This window comes from Pseudopodoces humilis, chromosome 1 (genome assembly GCF_049639895.1).
Source record: "Pseudopodoces humilis isolate 2021_Gansu_Grassland_sample_001 chromosome 1, ASM4963989v1, whole genome shotgun sequence".
Lineage (NCBI taxonomy): Eukaryota > Metazoa > Chordata > Aves > Passeriformes > Paridae > Pseudopodoces > Pseudopodoces humilis.
The window spans coordinates 123716178-123738560 of NC_142200.1; the positions used below are offsets into that span (position 1 = coordinate 123716178).

The following is a 22383-nucleotide window of genomic DNA, read 5'->3' on the forward strand; positions in this document are numbered from 1 at the left end:
TAGTGACAGCACAAAGTAGTCACATTGAGTGACTTGGAGTATCTTATTACAGTATTATGTTCATGTCTTAGCTAATTACAGGGATCCTCTCCTGTCTTTTAACTGCAAGGAACTTCTTATGTCAGCAGCAGGGAGGCATGTTTTAAGAGCAGAAAATAGTGAATTTATAATTGTTACTATCAGCTGATAAAATTAGAACAAATCTCTTGTTTATAAATCCTCCAGAATCATAGGATTGTAAAGGCTGGGAAAGACTCTCTTCCTCTGCAGAACAGAAGATGCTTTTGGACTATCTTATGTGTTCAAGAGTTTCAGTTAAAGGGATTATAGTCAGCAGAATTCAAAATAAGTGTCACTTCTGCATGCTGTTGGCTGGAGACTGGTAACAAGAGATCATATATCATAACATGAAGAGACTTAGTTAATTTAGTAAAAGCAGAGAAGACTGTAGGCTGTTAGAGTAAACCTGTAATTCAAAGTTTTTGAAAATGATGACAGATTGGTCCAGAGTTGGATCAGCTCAATGAGCACCAGATGTTTTTAGCATCAGTTTCCTTCCTAAAGAGCTGCCTCTTGTTCCTGAATAATTGATTGGTAGAGTCAAAATTATGATGGCTTCAAAAATTGTAACTTTCTTTTAGGGATAATGAAGGTATTAGGAAGCAAATGGTCTCAGCTGTGCTAGTGCTAACACACTTGATTTGTCTATTTTAGGAGAGCTAGTGGAAGTGTCAAAGTTGTGCACCTATTTAGGTCTCATATGGAGAAAATGTTAAAGGAATTGAAGAAGGAAAAAAATTGATTCAGGCTGTTTGATAAGTACCAAGTTGCATTGATCCCAGAATCCAGAGAGAAAATACTGTTACAAAAGGCCATCATTATTACAAACACATCATTTGCCATGGAGGGGCACTGGAAAGGTTTTCTGTGTGATGAATAGAACAGTCCCATCATCAAAAGCATTTGGTGGTCTCACTACAAGATGGTAATTTATGTGTGACCTTCTTGGGCGTTGGCTTCTTCATCTGGGAGAGTGGGGAAGAGACAGCAATTGCAACACTTGCAGAAGACTGTAAGGCTTGCTCAGTCTTTCTGAGCAGTGAAACAAAGTAGTTCAATACATACTAGTTCAGTACAGATGTTGAATTTGTTGTGCTGAGACTGGAAACTGTTAGGCCCTTATTTTCAGGAAAATAATTTTCTAATTATGCTACTAAGTTTCCAGTGTTTCTGCTGAGGGCACAGTGGCTGTTTAGTACCTGGGGAAGATTCAGTTAGTCAGAATCTAGCGCTGCCAATAGGATCAGGACCTATGTTAACTCTTAGACATACCGATTATTATCTAATGGTTCTTAAACAATACAGTTGTAATAGAAAGGATTTATGAGAAAGTCTTCTGGGTAAAAGTTAATGACTTTGCATTTCCATTTTCAAGGATATTGTTGCAAGAAGCAAGTGTAAAGAGTTCTTGCAAAGTCCAGAACAGAAACACTTGTTAACAGAATCACAGAATGGGTGAATGAGGCTGAACAGGACCAGATCCCTTAGTCTTTTCTAGTAAGAGGTGTTTTCAGTTTTCTGTGGCTGAGGGTTTGGTGATGTGTGGTAGCTAGTACCTGGTCTTTGAGTTCTGAAAGGCAAATGGTGTCATGTCACCTTGCTCTTTATTTCCTTGGTGAAAAATAATGACATTTTCTAGAATCAAAGCTGCACATTTTCTAGAATCAAAGCTGCATAGGTACATGGTGCCAGTCAGTAATACCTGGTGTTGCAGCATCAGCTGTTACTGGCCTTGTACATATATTGTGTCTATTACAGATCTGACATCTGGTCATCAAATTACTACATTTACTATGCACTGTAAAATATGTAAACATTGATTATGCCTTTGTTATATTTCCTGTGTTTCAGTGTATCTTCCATATTTCTTTCCCTTTATTGTTTGATTGTTTCTATGGACATTTGCATGTAAACAGTGAGAAGCTTTTGTTTCTTATGGGTTCATCTGTTTCTGTTGCTTATTCTTATTATAAAGATCTGGGAGATAATTCAATTGGTTGCTGTGGAAATGAGCCTGATGTCACAAACAGAGAGTTACAGTTCACCAAGCCTTTAAGAAACAAAATGAAGGGAGAATGGGCTAATTGGAGAGCCATGTGACTGTAGCAGAATCTCAGCTCTTATTAAAAGCATGTATTTTTAGTCACTGTGTTTCTATAGAAGAGCTGGAAAGTGTAATTCAAATGGTGACAATCGATGACTCATCAGGCAAACTGAAAAAAACATAGCTCTGAGAGAAAGGATGGTCCCACTTTGCCTTTATCAGATTCACACTCAATAATCCAGTAGCCCATGGTAGGTCCCTTAAGCCCAAAAAAGCTTCATATGCTTGAAGAGAGAAGGGGAAAGCTGCTTGTCTAATTCATCCACTGAAAAAGTATGCTTTGCTAGTAGCTTTACCACTTACGCTCTTCTGCCTCTCCTGGGTTTCTGAAGGAAAGGAGTGCCAAAGCTGCCTGCCTTGCTCCTCTTGAGAACAGAAAATATGTTTGTCTTGACGGCTCAAATCGAGAGTCAGAGGTGTCTGTTTGAAAAAGGGGGGAATTAGGGCTGTCTGATAGTGTCAGGCAGGTTTCCTCCATCTGCCATTAATTGGGGTGAAGGGCCCTGGATTGCCTTCCTCTGCCTTCCTGTTGTTTTCTACCAGTTAAAAGAAGCAAAAATTTAAAATGTGCCCATAATTACATATGTTTTCATTGTGTTTTTAGGCACTAAAAATAAATTGCTTTTTGTGTGTCTCTGAAAGATTTTTAGTGGATGCTATGCAGTGTCACTGCATAGTTTTGTTGGCTGCACTGCAAAATTGAATGGCTTTTTGAGGACATTACAGATTGCTAAATTTGTCTTTAGAACTGTCCAGATTTTGTGTGGGTCATAATTTTATTAAAACTAGTACAGAATATGGACAAAAGAATTTGTGATCAAGTTGCAATATAATATGCTTTTGTATTAATTCTGAAAATAGAAATGCTTGATTTTACTTTAAACATAAAAATTACAAATTGTTTTTGTTATTGCGGATGACTCTGCCTTGGAACAGAAGTTGTACTTGAGAGACTAGAGAGATCCCTTCCAACCCTGACAATTCTGTGATTCTGATATTGAGACTCTCGAATTAATTGTAGCAGTAATAACAGAGATAAAGAGTTTGTTTTGAAGAATGTATTTCCTAGAATTAAGTGGCCTAGTAATAGATGTTTTCATTCATGAAGGCATACTGAAGAGCTTTAAAATGCTTTGTTAACTATTGTTTCTTTGTTGTTTGTTCTGGTTTTGTTTGTTGTTTGTGGTTTGCTTTTTTTTTGTTTTTAAGTAGAGTGCCGTTTCTGCTTTTAATATGTTCTTTATGTTTGAAATTCACTACAGAGATGGGACAAACTCTAATATCCTTACCTGTATCAACATAAACGCTTTGGCAATCCTTGTAACTGTATATTGTTTAAGCACCTAGAGACAGTAGTAGTTGAATGGAAAGAAACAGTGAAAATTTTATAGATGTCTATGAGATGAGGATGGGAAGACAGTTTATGTACTAAGTATATGCCTGAATTCTTTGTTGAAAAGTGGCACTTCAGTACTGGATAAGCTTTAAGAGTTTAATAAATTGCTGAAATTATATTAGAGATGTGAAGAAAATGAGTGAGTGGCAAGAGTTCCTGGGATAAAAATATTAAAGTTCTGAAAGGGAAAAATTATTTTAAAATGTAAAAAAGGAGACAAAAACAAAGCAAAACAAATGGCTTCAATAAAGTTGGAGTGTACCGAGTTTTGGTAGACCAAAATTCATGTATCTGTGCCATTCTAACTACCCATAGGTAGTGCTGTTAGTGATGTTAGAAAGAGAAGAACAGATGTTAGAAATAGCTTATTAGGACAAAATCAAAGTCCACTTTTAGAGAAACACAACAACAGACAGAAGCGAAAATAGAACTCGGTACCTAAAACTGAATGTTTGGAAATTTTGATTTACATTTTCTGTTTATGAAAGGTAATAACACTACTTGAAAAAACATAATCATGAAATTGAGAGAAATTACCTACAGCAGAAGGAAAAGAATTCACATCGAACCATGGTGGCTAGCCAAAGTTTATTTTGTAAAAATGATTTAAAGTACTTTGTGTTAGCTATTTTGTCTTCTACAGAAGACCCACTAGAAGTTTTTGAATATAAATTCTTTCTTATTAAAATCTGTGAAGATATATACAAGCACTATTATTTTTGATTTGAAAGCTTGAGTACTTACTTAGCTAATTTGGGTGAGAGTGAATCCAAGCAAGTACTCAAACTGGAATTTGAAAAAAGTCACTTACAGTCCCTTTAGAGGTGCTCTTATTCTGGAATAAATCAGAAATGCCTGTTCATTCAGTTGGTTTTTTTTAGTAGATAAGATGTTAGTTAATTAGGAACTATCTACTACTTAGAGGAGTAATGACCTGTTTCATTTACTTTTAAGTATAGAACCATATTTTTATATTTAGTTTCATACACAATGAACATTGTCATATTGCTTGTCAAGTCTAGGCTCACTGTTTTATCTATGGTCTAACATGTGATACCTTCAAAGAAGACCACGCTGTTAAAGATACATGACATTATGATATAAATTTAAATGATCTGTACTTTGAGCTCTGGGAGTTTAAGGGATTCACAGAAAGAATGTCAATTAAGTTGTCGCAAATGGTACAAAAGCACGTTCTGAAGTGTTTCCCAGTGTATGTGCTTAAATCACAGCATGCACTGCAGTTTTTCTGGATTAGTTTCAGGAAGCAAGAATCATAGTAGCTGTTCCTTCTAATAGCAATCTCTAGGTGTAATGGCTGTGTACAAGGACTACTAAACTGCTCTTCAAACCACTCTTCAAGGCAGACTAAGATAAATTCTTTGTAGCCCTGCGTAGATATTACAGCTTAGTTATTCGGTGTTATATTTTTAAAAATATGCTGAGTAAGTTTGTATTGAATCCTGGAGTTTTCCTACCAGTAACACATTTCAGAAAAACTTGATTTTCTTTTCCACCCCCACCCCCCCCCGCCTTTCTTTTTCATCCCTACTTTGTTATCTATCCATACAGCCCATGTAGCATGTTTGGCTAGCAACACCTTCTCAACCCCCTAAACAAAACAAAGGAAAAATATACAAACAAATCCAGTCATTTTTACAGCTTAGCATCCTGTCCCTGGGAGACATGCATCTCTAAAGTTTTGTGAGTGTTTCAGGCACAAATATGTAATTCTTTATTTAAGGTCTATCTGGACACAAAAAGAAAATCTAAATCTTACATAATTGTGCAGAGTGGGTTATAGTAACATCTCCATTTAGTTATTAAATGGAGATTGAGTTATTTGCCATAAATATGGTCTCTTCACTACAAAAAGCCTTTGGCTTGAAGCTGAGTCAGACCTCACTAAGTGTTGTGTTGTATCTAGTGAATAAAAAGTGTAAACTGCTCTGGATAACTCGGGTTAATGAATAAGGAATGCATCATGTCACTGCATTTTTGTTGTGTTAAATTTTCCTGTTGTACTTCAGGTTTTATCCTGGAAATTGTTATTTAAGGTAAAGAAATGTCATTGTTTTCTTAGATAGGAAATTCGCATCTTACATGTTCAGCAAGTTGCTCTGTCCCAAGCTGTAAGAGTTTGTCACGTCCTGTTTTTCACCCCAGGAGTTACCATACCCAGACATGTGCAAGACCTTTTTTCATATGGGTTTGTTCTTCACGCTGCCGTGGATAGAAAAGTTGTGCTCTCTTGCTGCTGTCTGCTACACAAACAGTGCCCAAGAGCAGTATGTGCAGTGTTCAGGGGTGGTGGTTGAGGCAGATTGTTAGGGTTTTGTACTTTGATTAATCCTGTATATAGCAGCAGGTGAATTTTTCTAAGTTCTTCTCTTATTCAGACCACTAATACATAACTATGAACTTGTCTCTGATAGCATTCTAGTATTTTTCTACCAAACCTCTTACAGACCTCATACTTATGCAACTAACTATTTAAAAAAAAAAAAGGATAATAATAAAAAATCCCCATATACCACAGTTGTCAAATAGATTTAGTTTGAAAGAATTGATCATCTGCTTTGTTTTAAAGATTGTGAAGCATCTCTGGGGGTTTGATTTCTGCATTGTTTTACTAAATGTCTATGTTTAACTGTGCGGTCTTTCTCAGAAGCACTCTCTGAATGCCCTTTTTTTTGTTTTATGAAGTGGATTCTACCTCATATGTTTTCTCCATTCATGAAAGGGGTGAAACTGTTTCCTATTCCATCCATCTGTTTCATTTTTTCACAATAATTACTGGTTTATATTGACTAAACAGGTGGAAGAAATAGGAAACAGTTTCATCCCTTTCACAAAAGGAGAATAAAGTCTATTATCATAGCAGATGTTTATTTCCACTGTGGGTTTATTTTTGTAATAATTTCTTAGTATTCATTACTACACTGGATAGCAGTCTTGTCCTAATCTTTTGTGAACACCTGACAGGAGAGATTCCCACATTTATTGATAGACTTTCAGTATAATGTAAATAGTAGTCTTCCATATAATTCAGAAAAAGCTGTTTTGCATACATAGTGTGGAGCTGTGTTTGGTTTTCCCCTCTATTTCACATATTTAGTCTTAGATAAAAGTCCAGTAGCTTATGTTGCGCAACTTTGGTGACTGATGAGCTTTGTAAAAGTTGCCAGAATTTGGCCAGCCTTTGGCAAATGACCATGAGTAGATAGCTTTGGAGCTTGCTATCAGAAATGAGATTTTTCAAACTGCTTTTTTGGTTGGCATTCAGTTGCATTTTGAAATTTTATGCATTAATGCTGTTGAACTAGTAACTCAGTCATTTCAGGGGAATGTAGAATGTTTTCCTCTTGCAGGTCTGGAAATTCAAATGGTGTCTTAAAACTTGTAAGCAATTTTTAGGAGCCTGCTTTTTGAGTTTTGAAAAAACTGAGAAAATCAATATTAAATCTGCCTGACCACAAAAATTACATTTTGTTTTAACAATGTTATTTGTGCGGTTTATGCATCACTGTTTTCTAAGAAATTAATCCATTATTAGCATTTCTTATGAAAAGACCTTTCCATTTAATTTCATCAGGCTTTGTCTGTTTTTATCCATAGTGAGAATATAGTAGATTTTAAAAATTACATTAAACCTTTGCCTTAAAAGGTGATGCAGATCAAGTATAAACATGGTGAGAATGAACAGGGAGGTAGATATGGTCTTTTTTTAAGTGATTTGAATAAATAATAAATATTATACATTATTTTTATTGTGAGTACACAGCTGGCAGAACTAAAGGATAATTAGTTAGGGGGAACTGGTGGAAAATGTGGCAATTAACATCAGAGAAATTTTGGATAAAATCAAAAATAAAAAGGAAAGAAATCTTAATGGTAAGCAAGGTAGTATGCATGAAATAATCAAGAGTTTATATGAGGGTTGAAATAAAGACAGAACCTTCAGAACCAGGAGGAAAGCAAGGTGAGAATAAAGAAGTATGCAGTATTTCTCCAGTGGAAGAATTCCATTGGTTTTTCAGAAAAGTTGGGATGTTAAAATTAAATACAGTTTTTGTTTTGTTTTGTTTTAAATTTTTTTTTTTTGTTTTGTTTTTCTGTATTCGGTTTATCTGCCAAATTGTATGCAGGCTTTTAAAAAGCTTGAATTCTGGCTGTTCCCTTTAAAATTGGACAGAAGTCAGTTCCTGATCTTTGTGAAGTGCTCAATGCCTTTACAGGACACACAGCAGGCTGAATGAGAAGCCTTCCTTCTAATTTTCCAGCTTTTAAATGGCTGCAATTAGCTCCGTATGATACATATTGTTGTCTTAGTGACTGAAAGTTTCCAAGGAATGACTTTAATTCTGATAGCAGGAACATGGTGTATTTTCTGAGTGCAGCACAGGCAGCCCCCTTGCTTTGCTGAGCTTTTGGGAAGCCTGCAGGCAGCAGTCAGCCTCTCAGCAGCAGTCAGCAGCTGGCCTCCTGCCCTTTTTGGATGGGTGTCCCCATTCCCACCCCCTTCCCTCACAGGGTTCATGTCCTTCCTTCTGGACCCTCTTGAAGCAGCGCCACGTCCAGTGCCACACAAGCAGCTCTCAGCTTCTGCTCAAGGCCGTCCTTAAAATGCTGTTTGGCAAGGGAATGAATGCTCTTGGGTGGAACTGAGGACCTGTGTAGAGCTGGAAGGGGCTCTGTGTGTGCTCCTGTGCTGGGGATACTGACTTGGACCATCTGACAAGAATAAAAGCCTGTTACGTTTGGGAGTTTCCCAGAGAAGCAACATGCTTTGTGTTGTACTTTGCAGTGTAGTGTAAAGATTCCTAAACTAGAAATGAGCAGTAAAGTGGTACAGCAGCACAGCTGGAGTCTATTTTCAGTTTATTTCAGGAGCTCTAGAATTCCTCCATTGCCTGATTCAAGCTAATCAGAGTCTCTTTATATAATAGTGCCATTTGTAGGCACACAGAAGAACACATTTTTTTGAAACAAAACACTGCGGTGTTCCTTTTGAATCATTTGGATGCTTACAGAATTGAATATTTCAGTATTTTATTTGGGGGGGAAAAAAAAATGAAGGAAAGTTAAATGTAGTTGTCAAAGAATATGTCCTGGGCCGCATCAAAAGCATGACCAGCAGGTTAAGGGAGGTGATGCTGCTCCTCTTGTGGGACCCCATCTACAGTGCTGCATCCAGCTCTGGGGTCCCCTGCAGAGGAGGAACATTGACCTGCTGGAAGGAGTCTAAAGGAGGAGCCACCAAGTTGTTTAGAGGGATGGATCACCTCTACTTTGAGGAAAGGCTGAAGGAATTTGGTTTGTTCCTGGGAAAGGTTTGGGGGTGACCTAATCACAGTGTTCCAGTACCTGAAGGGAGCCTACAGAAAGGTGAAGAGAGTCTTTTTGCAAGAGTGTGTAGTGACAGGACCAGGGGGAATGGCATCAAATTTGAAAGAGTTTAGAATTAGATATTAGAATGAAATTATTTGTTAGGGGGCTAGTGAGGCACTGGAACAAGTTACCTAGAGAAGTTGCGGATGCCCAATCCCAGAAAGTGATCGAGACCATGTTGGATGGAGCTCTGAGCAATCTGATCTAGTTAAAGGTGCCCCTTACCCACAGCAGTGTGGTAACTAGAGGATCTTTAAGGTCCCTTCCAAAACAGGCCGTTCTTGGATTCTGTGACTGTTAATATCAGGCTTATTGGAATATGTTATCTACTAAAGCATTTGTTGTTCTTTTCAACAAAGGAAATTTCAACTAAAAATTTATCATTTTGATGGGAAAAAAGCAGATAGTTTGCACAGCTTTATGTTAAATGTAACATTTAATACATATGGAGAGATTTCTGTGTTCTCTTGGAATTTTGGTTTGGGCAACCAGATTTCTGAAGACACCCTCAACAATATTTATTCTTTGTCTAAACCAAGTTATTCTTATGATAGCCATTTTATTTGTATTCATGTCTGTGTCTTGGGTGTTGGGATTTTTTTTCAGATTTGGAATTTGTTAAGAGACACAGAAAGGGGAGGATAAATCATAGATTATTTTAGATGACTTCTCTGAGTATAACCTCTTCTTTGCTATTTGTGAGTGACACTAAAATTGAAATATTCTGACAAGGGTCTGGCATGTTTCTTAATGGTGCAGAGGATTGTGTGTCACTACTTTCAGGAGACTGGGTCTTTATTTCATAACTTATCTTGAAGCCATGATCTCATACATATTGAAACTTAATAAGCCATTTCTTTTCTGAGATTTTTTTAGTGCACAGTCTGAGATAAGCTTTATTTCACTGATGGTACACGCTGTTTGGAAATCATTAGAACAAAACCAGGTCTCTACGCTGTGAGAAACTTGATCATAAATGTAGTGACAGTTTTCTTATATATCTAGTTACATATCACATCCAAGATTAAAAAATTACCTTGTAAGAAAATCTGCTTTGTAAGAGAACGAAGAAAATATGGGGCTGCAGAAGGAGTGGAAGAGGCCAGCTTGGATCATCCATAGACACCAAGTAAAAATTACATCTCCTATAATAACTGTTAATTGTGTTTGTTAGGGAATCCTGTTACCTGCTAAAGAGCATTCAGTGAATTCTGGTTTTACAGCTGTTTTGTTTGTCTATACAGTGGTGTTTAAAACATATAATAGGCTCTAATAAAGTGTGATACCATTGCTTAAGAAAAGCTGCCATACTCCCTATGGGCGTTAAGAGTTTATCTTTCCTTAGGGTGAAACGTCTTAAAACTTTTTGTAAGTTCTTATCTACTGTTTATTGCACCTGCTGCATGCTTGGCAAGCTCCAGTCTTCCAGTCTTCCAAAGTCTCTTTAACAAGAGGAGATTCCTTGGGTTAACATGTTCTAGAACAGTCTTTTTACAACATGATTTTTCAAATACTTTCCTTTGTTTAATTCTGGAACAGTATATAAAAGAGGAAAGGGAAAGCCTATCTTCAGAAGCAAAGGAAAAATCTAAATTGTTTCCTGTTCCATCCTTTGACAAAGTTCTGAAATCAAGTTTTGTTTTCCTTTGCATTCTCAGAGGTCTTTCACTGTATCAACCAACTTTCCTTTTTCTCATTTTCCTCACCCAAAACCATGTCTGTTAAGCCTGATCTCCGCAAGCAGGTGAGTCAGAAAGTTCACCGATGGTTTACTCTTCCATCTACCTGAAATGTAACTCCTATGGAATTTGAATGTAGCTCACTCACACCTAGTCTGTTCCCCAGGTTTTCAAGTGTGAATTATTTCACAAACTATTTCATTAATGTATTACTACTTTAAATACTTTTAATTATCAGGCATATGGAACATTCAGAGTGCTCAGCTGCGAGTTAATGATGAATACAGAAGTTTGGGAAAAGTTAGGGTCTGTTTGTGGCTGTAATTTCCTATTTCTGAATGTTCTAATATTAACTTTGGTGTTTTAGGGCTTTTCTCCTCATGTAAAGAGTATTGGATGGAATATATTTATTCTGAAATGGAAGTCCTTTTAGATCATGGGAAATTTAAGGTCTCTGGAAACTCAGAAAATTGTGAGATCTTACTTTTAGATTTTTCTGTTTAAGATACATTAGTTACAATTATTTTGAAAAAAGTGTGAAGGAACAGAAGAGAGATGTGAAGTAAGGGAAGATCAGAAGATTGAACTTTTCTTCCTTCTCTTTTGTTTTGCTATTTTTGAATGTTTTTCTGCCTTTTCCTGTCTTCTCCCTGTTTTTTATTGTTTTCGCTTGTTCCTTTTATCCTTTTTCATTATTGCCTCCTTATCCTTCTCATATCTTTTCTGCTTACTGTTGCTGTAATTATATCTGTATCTTACATGCTCTGGAGAGTATCGCTGTTAATCTGCCTAACTGAACTATATAAAATTAAATAAACAAACATGTCCAGTGTGATCATACTGAGGTAGAACTGGACGGATTAGGAAATAAATTTGAATTCTGGGTCCTGGGAATGTTGATAGCTCATTGCTATTATGCTGTCTTTTGTCCATGGCAACATTAAGTTGATGAATACCAGTGTCATGATACTGGTGTTTTGCTACTAGGTTAGATAATTTAATGTTGTTACAATATCTGTATTTTAGGGCTACACATTCATAAAACATTTAATACATATATGTTAAGGTCATGTTAAGCTTACAATAAATAGACATTTATCCTTTTCTTCTAAATATACATTGAGCTTAGTTTAGCAGTGTATCTCTGTAGTTTGAACCATAGGTGACAGAAAAGATACTTTACTGAATTGATTTATCTTATTTCTATTTTTTTCCCCCTAAAATGTGGAATAAAATTATGGATTGACAAGGCAGATGTTATTTGTTGTGAAAGTTACTCGTTGTCAGGATTTATGGCAGGAATGATTTAAGGAAGGACCCACTCAAAGATGGGGAACAACACATTTGTTATTTGGAAACAGAGTTTGTTGAGGAAATTTGTTGTAAACTTTCCAGAAATTGCTAAGAGATGTTGTGACTATAATGGTAGGTAAATGGCAAAATTACTCTATAAAATTTAGTGATTTGATCAGTATGGTACTCAAAACAAGCTGTCCATAGTGGGTGCTTGCCTCTAAGGAGGCCATGGAATAAATGGAATTAATTGATACAATCTATGCTCTTTGAAATGTTTCTCTATGTATCATGTAATTTTATAATAGACCTTTCATTGGGCTACAGGTTTCTATAGAGGAGGAGGAGGATACTAAGTTGGATGATACAAGTAAACATACGTAAAATTAACTCAGGGTATGCTGACATTGCAGTCAAATTGTAAATCTGTCTTACACCACTTTAAAAGAACTGGCTTAATTTAGCTACTTCTTATACCTCAGAAAATATACTGTATTTTTGATACAGGAACTGGTTCCTGCAAACTATTAGTTAAATATCCAAAGAAATCCATAGATCACTACTTGATGGATATAAAAAACCCTTGTGAGTGTTAGTGTTTTGGAAATATTAGGAATGAACCCCAAGCTAATGCAACTTAATTCTGAAAGATTTGTTGTTGTTTAAACAGTCCTTTATCTTATTTGTCACAGTTCTTGGCATTCTTGTGGCCAAGCAGCCCTGTTACCCCGTATGAGTTCAGATTTCATAGAACTCTATTTTACCCATCTTTCTGTTAAATTATATGCTTTTATAGTATAAGATACATTTTTCACAGTTTATTTGATGTAGATTTATTTAATGATGTCATCACGTGTATCTGTCATGTACACTTAGTGACTAAACTTTTGTAATAAGTAGGAGTCACTTGGCTTCCATCCTTTTCACACCATGCTTTCGTAATTACATCTTAGCTCATTCAAACAATCACAGAATAGTTAAGGTTGGAAGGAACATCTGAAGATTGCCCTAGTCCAATCCCCCTGCCAAGGCAGTTACCTACATATTCACACAGGATATTTATCCAACAGTTCATCATTATTGTTTGAAGGCAAAAATCAGTCTAGATCTGTAGTACTTCTCATTTCTTTCCCTTTCCCTGTCTTCAGATTCCCTATGACTTAGATTTACTGAAAACAATCCATTTTGTATTTCCCTGAAGTCAAGCGAAGTGAACCTTTCAAAGGCCAGGGGATAAGCTATGGAACGGGACATTAGTTTTAAAACATAGAAATCTGTGTATTACTGTATGTGTCACACAAAAACTCGTAATTGGTGTTAGCACACAAAAGAGCAGGCATAAGCTCGGAGAAAAATGAAGTAAATGTGAGAAAATAAAAATGAAGAGCAGATTGATGGGATAAAACCATAGAAAACAGATCACAGGATAATTTTAGGATTGAAGCTATTTCTGAATACTTGAACAGTGATGGCTAAGAATTTATGTGTTCTTGTTCGCTTGTTTTATTACGTGAATAGGGAATTGTAGGAAGTGATAAGAGAATAAGAAAGCAAGCTTAAGAGAGCAAATGGGCTTTGGCTTCTAAGCCTGTGGAGGACAAGTAACCCAAGTGTATTAAACTGCTTAAATTAAATAGTCAAGAAGATATTGTTTAGGATGATTAGCGATCTCTATAAGCTTTCTCATGGGAGCTATTTATCTGAATAATGTTATTACCTTGCCAAGTAAATTTCTGTGAAAATGCAGTCTTCCTTAGAGTGTCTCTCCCTGATACTCTGACAGAAAATGTCATTTGATAAAGTCACAGATATTCCTGGTAGTAGGGTTTAATGCTGCCTTTTTCAATGTACTATGTTACAAGGTTTATTCTTGCTTGCCATCTCCTTAAAATGCTGAAATGACAAAGAATTACCCTGTTCCAGCTTTCATATTAAATTGGAAAGGCAGAAGATGAAATCTCTTTGTACTAAAGCAGATACAAAATTCAGGTTTAATGTTTTTATAGAGAAAGGGAAAGGATTTGAGATGCATCAAGCAAGGATCAATAGAAAACAGATCTCCAGGAGTGTGAACTGATCTTAAGGGCTTTCCTTTCCTTGATGTTTTTGCATGATACCTCTTTTCTGTACACTCTATATCTCAAGTATTATCTGTTATGGTCCATATTATCCATAAAGACACATAATAAATTAGTGAGATAAAGCAGTAATCTCTCTATCTGAAGAATATATTTAATGATGAAAAAAAAATAAAATTATATAGCAATGCACTAAAAATGCTGTATAACTATATCAAATTTGAAAACAGCTGGTTTAGATGGAAACAGGATTTTTTAAAATCTGAAAGTCCATATCTAGAAGATTTATGGAGGTAGTACTTGAAACATTTATTTCTCGGAGCAATGACCATAAAGCAGATTTCCCAGGATAGATTTAAAATGATTGTTAAGATAAATGAGCATATATTAATATTTAATATATGAAAATATAATATAAATACTGAGTTGCTTTGCTGTAGTAATGAAAATAGGAAATCTCAAAAAACTTCCTAGCATACACTTAAGATACAATTGTAGTCTTTTACCAGTTTATTTCATTAAATTTCAAGTTACAGCAATTAGGAGAACAGTATTATCCCAGAAGTTAGGTCTTCAACTGGAAATGACTTTTTTTTTTACTCATCAGTCTGTAACATATTTTCTTTGACTTTTATATTTTAATTCTATCTATTTAGCAGTAAACTTTTTCAGTAGCCTTATAAGGTAGCTGAATGCGTAAATACCACAGTGGAAACAATCTCTGCATCATACCATGCCGTTGTAATTGAGCAATGGTTGGGAGGCTGTGACTTGTAGGCAGATGTCTGCTGGCAGCCCATTCCTGTGGACAACAAAGCTGTTACTTTTTCAGTGATTAACTTTAAACTTTCTATAATATTAATGTTTCCACAGGCTCAACATGTCTAATATTATAAGTACTCAAAGATTGATTCCAAAATATATATAGCAAGATTGCTAGCCAAAATGGTGATAAATGAGAACTGTTGTTGCAGTGTCAACACTTTCAACACACACAAACATAAAATTACTCTACAAAGGAAATAGAAATTGGACAAACTTTATATAAGCAATAATGATTTTTTTAAAAAATATATATTTTGGTCAGGATTATTGAGTCATGAACCTTCAGGCATTTCCTTATTATGTAAACTGGAGCACAATTTAAAAAAATACTAAATACTTGCCTCAGGAGGCTTATGCTATCCAAAGATGTGTGGAATGTAAAGGAGACATGTTCTGTGTCATTTCCCCAGATTGTATATGGTCACCTTATGGTGAATTTTTATAGAGATTTGATGGATTAGATCAGGTTGTATCTTGCTGGTTGCAAAAACTCATCTGAATTCACCAAACTGTGCACGGTATATTATGTCTATGTGTTTATTTATATATAAACTAAAATGCAAGGGCTTGGCAACATTGTATGTGTGTATACAGGGTCTATATATCTGGATTATATGAAGTCTCCACATGCAAAAGGCAATAGAGAATTTTGTACATGCCCACATACCAGTGGCAGTACTGCGCTGCTTGATAGATTTTCTGATAGTTTTGATTGCCACTAAATGTTGAAAAGCTTTTGATAGCATTGTCAAGGCTTGTTTTGCTGAGCCCTAGGGAGAGCAGGCTCTAGTGATCTCTTTAACTGCTCTTCCTCACTGCACCAAGCGTGAGATCACTACGAACAAAAGCTTAGGAATAGTATTTAGGACAGAAAAAGGGCAATCCAGTTTATACTGTTATATAGTCACAGCAAATTCAGGAGCCCTCATCATTTGTAGTACAAGATCCAGATTCATGTGTACTTGTGTTGCTGATTCTCTCAGTTTTATGGCCTAGGTATGTATTTGGTTTTAAAGGCTTTGCTCCCAAGAGAAATTATAATAGAGGATCATGATTTTGTGATGTCAAGAATCATCAGTGTATAATCATTTAAAACTTTGTAAGAGGAAGGGTAAAATGAACTTGGTACTTCGGAAACAAGAAACATGATAAAGCAAAATGGGGAAAAAATTTGTGCTCAAGAAGAAGGAAGAAAATAATTTCAAGAACTGATGTAAGGAAGAATGGAAGAACCAGATGTAGCTTTGAAATTTTGTCTTGCAATATATTGCATTCAATAATTTTTGAAACCATAATTGAAGTTAAGGTTAAAAAATAGGTTATGACTTCAAAGTATACCAATATAAAAATTCAGAGAATCACAGAATCAATAAGGTTGGAAAAGACCTCCAAGATCATCAAATCCAACCTTTGACTGAATGCCACCATGCCCATTAAAACATACCATGACAAAACAATGAAGTGACCATGTCACTTTTTTTGGACACTTGAAGGGATGGTCACTCCTCCACTTCCCTGAAGAGCCTGTTACAATGCTTCGCCACAGTTTTTCCTTCTAGAAAACTCAACCTCTCCTGGTGCAACTTGAGGCTGTTTCCCCTTGTTCTTTTGCTGGTTGCCTGGGAGAAGACCCCAGCCCTCATCTGGCGACAGCCTCTTATCAGGGGTTGGTGAGGAGTGGTAGGGTCTCCCCTGAGCCTTCTTTCCTCTGGGCTGAACAACCCTAGTACCCTGAGATGCTCCTTGAAGGTAGGACTTGTGGCAGACCCTTCCCCAGCTCCATTGCCTTTCTCTGGACACACTCTAGCATCTCTATATCCTTATTCTTGTGAACACAGGATTTGAGGTGTGGCATTTTGGGGAAAACAGAAATAAGTCAATTTTTTGACTTATTTTTTTGACTTATTTGACATATTTTTTAAAATGTATATTTCAAAACCTGTAGAAATGTCCTCAAATTTACAATGCTATTTCCCTGTTCCCACTTAAAATCAGAAATACCTGCTAAGTTTCTAACCAAGCTGATTTGACTCTTCACTACTAGTTAGTGCTTAGATTTAGTGTTTGGAGTGAAATACGTTGTCAACAGCCTTCCTTCCTTAATTTAATAGACAGCTGTTTCATCATCATTCTAACTGGAAAACTTTTGATCTGGGAGCTTCTATCAGGTGATATGACCATCAAAAATACAAAGGAAATGAGAACAGGGAAATGAGAAAAGGTTTGTGTGAGTTTTCAAACACAGTTATGATGATGGGATCTGAGGACTGGAGAAGCTCCCAAGACTTCTTCTCCTTCCTGGTCTCAGTGCAAGGTATTTTTTAACAGACTGACAGCCTCTTACTTGCCCTGACCCCAGGGAGATGCCCTGTGCCTTGCTCTGGGGCTGCCCAATGCCAGCTGTGGTGATGAGACAGACCTTGGTGATCACAACCTTGGGGTCCTGGTCCCGCAGAACCCAAATACTCATAGCAGCCTGATATCATGAGCCTTCCTCTCAGAGATGCACTCTGAGGAGCTTTCAGACTGTTGAAGACATAATTTTCAGAATATCAGGAAATAAAGGAGTCCAAAGGACACTGAGAAAGTTATCTGGCATAATTTTTAAATATAAAAATCCAATGCATTCTTTTTCTTATTTAAGAGTTTTTAAGTACACTCAGGACTTGGGTGCAGTTCTGCTCAAGTTCTGAAGTCTGTTTTTATCATATACTTATTTCTTCCTTTGAAAGCTCATCCCACTAGCAGACTAAAATTAAGCCTTCCCAACTCCCTGTTGTTTGCCGTATACTTTTCACTTGAACATCTGCTTAGGAAAGAGGGATTTGGTGGACAATTTTTTATTAATGTGGACTAAAGATGTGTTGGCACATGCAGTCAATATTGCTTTTTTTCACAAAGTCCTTGTCTAAGTATAATTTTGTTCATAGCAAATAGGGTAAAACGAATCTGTCTTGCTCTTTGTGTTGCAACCATAGTCATTGATGAAAGAAAACCTCAAAATAAACCAAGCAGGGAGGATGGGTGGAAGAGGCATCTCCTGCTTTGGGTGTCAGGAGGAGGTTTTCCTCTGCAGCAGGAGCTACCTACCTCTCTCTTATTCTACCTTCTCCATTCCTTTTTACAGAAGTCACTTGCCATTGTATTTATTTAGGCAGCATCATCCAATTCTGAGTGATTTTCTAAGAATAATTTTTCCTAATTGTCATAGAATTCAATGAAAATGTAGTTTGGAGAGTGGAGTTCAATTCTTCTCCTTATGAAATGTAACCCAAACCATAGGTAGCAGCAGGTTTGGAGAGTTCCAAGTGGAACTTGGAGAGACCAGTGGACAGTGATTGCCTTCTCTTCTTAGCCACTCTTTGCAAGGCTCCAATAGGTTTTAAATTCTCATTAAAAGAAAGTCAAAATCAAGTGTTTATCCTATTAAAGGTTTTAAATGTTTGTTTCCTTTGTGAAATTTGCATCAAAAGACCACTTATGAACCAAAACCGAGGTGTGACCTATATCGAAAGCTTCGGCAGTGAGCCGAATACATTTATGTCCATACATGTTGCCAGCAGGGGACATGTAAGCCACATCCTTCTGTGAGCTCTGTAACAACCATCGGGCATCTCTTACCGACGTGACATGCTGCAGGCCTGAATAATGCTTGATGAGCCATGTCCTTACTGAAACAACCTTTTTGTAAAAAGGTGAACAGTTCTTACTCGATAGTGCTGCATACAGATTTGTTCGCAGGCTTGGGTGTTTTAATATACTGGAATTTCTAGACCAGTAAAGCTTTAGCAGAGTTATAGCTCGAGTAAAAACATTGTCCAGTTCTCTGTATAAAATGAACTAGGCAAAAAGAAATAAAAGTTGTGCATATAAATTTAGGTACACACACATTACTGTGTTGCTGCATCCACAAAAGTCCATAGAATGAGAACCTTGTATAAAAATGGTAATGCTGACTGATTCCTGTATTTCTCTCAGTGCTGCTCTTCAGTTTATCTGTCAAGAAGAGTTTTGAGTTTGAGCTAGGCTTTGTTTACATGCAGAAAATTTTATATCTATGGTTGGACCTTTTGCTTTTCTAATTCATAATAAGAGGTATAGAAAACATCTGTGAAGCTTTTATATTTTGTATGCCTGTGATGTGTTTCATATTGTATAAAGTTTACAAAAGGCATTTATGAGATAGAAAGTGGCTATTACTCTACATGTTATTGTAGGTGTTAAAATTAGTTATGGCCCAATAAATATGCAAGTTGTTATGACTTTCTGTTGAGAATTATAATTCAGAATGATTTTTTTTTTCTAATGTTTATTTCCTTTTAAGTTGAAAAATGTTTCTGTGTACATAGCATGTGAGTTTACATATGTTGTCTTACAAGTTTTCTTAAGGAAAAAATATTTGAAGAATTTTTCTGTGAGAATGAGGAGAAAATATATAAAAAGTGTGTGATCTGGGCAAGTTTTCCTTCTGTTTTTTGTTTTCTGATTGTAGGAGAAAAGGAACACAAAATTCCAGTCTCAAATGAGTGCTCAATTTTCTTCATTTGAAGTTGAGTCACTTCAAAAAATGAATAATAATTTTTAATGTGGGCTAAACCTCAAACGGTTTTGAATTTAGTATGTAAATTTGTCTTCAGTTATAAAAAGTATCTTTGTCAGGGCTGAAAGATAGTTAAGAAAAAAATCAGACACTTTGATACTTTTGCTTTTATGTATGCAGGTTTCATATTTCTAATGTCATTATTTTAATTATTTTGCCTTTATTCTAAAACAATACAACATTATCCCTAGTCACATCTTTATAGTTTCGGAACCTTAATTGAAAACAGAATTTCTGCAACATGGTGTAGAATGCAGCCACTTTTCTCCCAAGTACTTGTAACAGCTTTTTAGTTAGCAGTCTACCACACCATGTCTTGCCTCTTTATTCTGCCCCAAACTCACTGGGGTGTGAGGTAGGAAATGACATCTCACCTAATCCAAGGCAGACTCTGAATCCTGGGCCACAGTTTCCTTTTTTCTCCTTCCACCCACTTGACTAAATGCAAATTGTGACAGAGGATGGGTTGAACAATAGGAGTTGAAATCAATTCAGGCAGGGGAGAGAATTGAAGGTCTTCTGTGTTATGACTGAATAACCAAAGCACTGCCCTAGTGGGTAATAAAAATAACAAAATTGTAAAAGCAAAGAAAAAGATCTCATGAAACAAACATATTTCAAGCTACATTAAATTTGTACTGTGCCAGCTATAACTTCGCAGATAACATGGGATTTAAGCACTATCATGACAGGCTACATACTATATATACACACATATTTTAAAACTATCTCTCTTGAGGAGAGCTTGGAATTCAGAGAGTTAGACAAAGAAGGAATTTGTCCTTGATTTTAAAAACAGCTAAGAGTATTCCAAGAGAGTTTAAAACCATATTTGTGTTTTAACATGAGTTGTACTTAGGAATTTTCTGCAATTGCTCTGAAGTGCTAAGATGCGAAGGCCTGCAGAACATCTCGGAACATTTAGGAAACAGAGAATATACAGGTTCTGTTGATGTTTGTGTTTACACCAGCATTTTGCAGTGACTATTCAGATAATTTAGATCAGACAAAACCATAAAGAAATCCATTCCACTGTTTTTACCTCCTATTTATTTGCTATTTTTAGAAAAAAAACAGTGTAAAAAATTCTAGTTACTTTTCTGTATATTTTCTGGATTTTTTTTTTGTTTATTTTTTGACAAAAAACATGTATGTGACTCTTTTTTAAGTAGAGTTGATAACATTCTATTAAAGTTTCTATTCCATACAGCTTTCTAGGACAGTTTTTTTGGTGGTTTTCTGGTTTTTTTAATGTGATTCCTGAAAAAGAGTAGAAAACGTTCCTGTTATTCATATCCCTTTAGGACAACTTATTGAAGCTGGAACATGTTCCCAATATTAGTTTGCCTACTTGAGGCTGAGGAAGAAGAATTAATTTTTTTCTGAGGGTTGTCAGTACTGTTAAGGAGTATGCAGGCAGAAGATGGTGTGTTGGAATTCTTCTTAAAATATCAATATAATTTTGAACATTTTGAAAGATCTCTATTCTAGCTTGGATACTGTCACATGAACTGAAAAAAATGATTGAATGGCTGTGAACAAAAGATTGTAAAAAATGATTCTACCTTGGCTGTAGTACTCAAAATAATTACAGCTCCTGACCTGAATGTGGAAATATTTTGAAAAGTTTTGCTGGACAGCTAAAGCAGAATTTATATCTGCAGACTTTTATTTTCTTGACCGTAACTTCAAACATGAAGGTGATGCTTTTTTGATGTGACTGTTTTAAACTCATGTATGAAAAAGGTGAATGTTTATATTGTTGTTGCAACAGAGCATATTTTCTGTCTTGATACTTGACTAAGAAAAGTGTGAAAAAAATGGAAAGCAAGGATTTAATTTAATTTCAATAACTAACATAACAAGTTTTGCTTTTAATAACAGTTGCATAGGCATAATACTGATTTAAAGATGAATAGACTATCTAGCAAAATGTGAGATGCAACCATAGTCATTGCTGAAAGAAAACCTCAAGACATTGTTTTAAAACCTCTAGAAAGCAGTCCATTTCTATTACATTTATTTATTTTTAAATTGGATAATAAAAGATATGTGAGGAGACCTTGCTGTCTTTCTATTTGATGTACGTTTAAACTCTCCTCCAAAGTTCAGAAAAATCCTTTTTTAGGATGAGGCTCAATCACCTCTGTCATATATCTGCTCATCTCATACTGCTGCTTTTGTAGTTATTGACATCATTATCATAAGATGCAATGATTTTTATATACAACCATGTATATGAAAACTGACAAACATATTAGAATAATAGAAACCAAATAAAAATAATTTTTTTGTCAGTCATCAATTTGCGCGCTTGCCCTGGTCAGTTAGTATCTAACTGACCAGATTCTAATTACAGCTGATAGTAAAATTTGTTGTTAAAATTTATATTTATTTATTTATTTATTCTTTTTAGTGTTTTTGTGAATTTTTGGTGTAATTCAAATGATACAGCAATAAGATTATAGATTATTTTATCTATATGATTTATTAATAAATTTTGCATTGACTGCCCATGAGACCTGCTAAACTCCATTGCTTATAGTTGACATTAACATTGAAATACTTCCAATTGGTGAAAATAAGCAATTTTATTGAGGCCACACATAGTCTCAGGTATTTTTATTTAAGAAATTTTGTTAAATGAAAAATATTGGGGAAAGCCATTCTTATTACTATGTAAACTGTGTCTGAAAGTGGGAGGGAAACACCTCCTCCAATACCTCTTAAAACTGAATTTTAGTGTTGTAGCCTGTTTATAGCTGCTATGAACTAGTTACAGAGCTGTTACATAACTATTGTTCAAATCCTTGGCTGCTGTGTATTCTCCTTTCAGGTCATGCATAGTTTGCTAACTTCACGTTTTAGAGTCAGGTTTAAGATGCTGGATTACTCTAAAGTCTTAAGAACTATAATAATGCTGTATTTTGTTGATTAATTAGTAAAAGTCATATTAG

The 22383-nt window shown here is 35.6% G+C and overlaps 1 protein-coding gene across 10 annotated transcripts in view; it reads left to right on the plus strand.

Moving 5' to 3' along the window:
• The window catches only part of DGKB (diacylglycerol kinase beta), a 407361-nt gene that overhangs the window by 113909 nt on the left and 271069 nt on the right, over window positions 1–22383 (plus strand). The window lies entirely within an intron of this gene.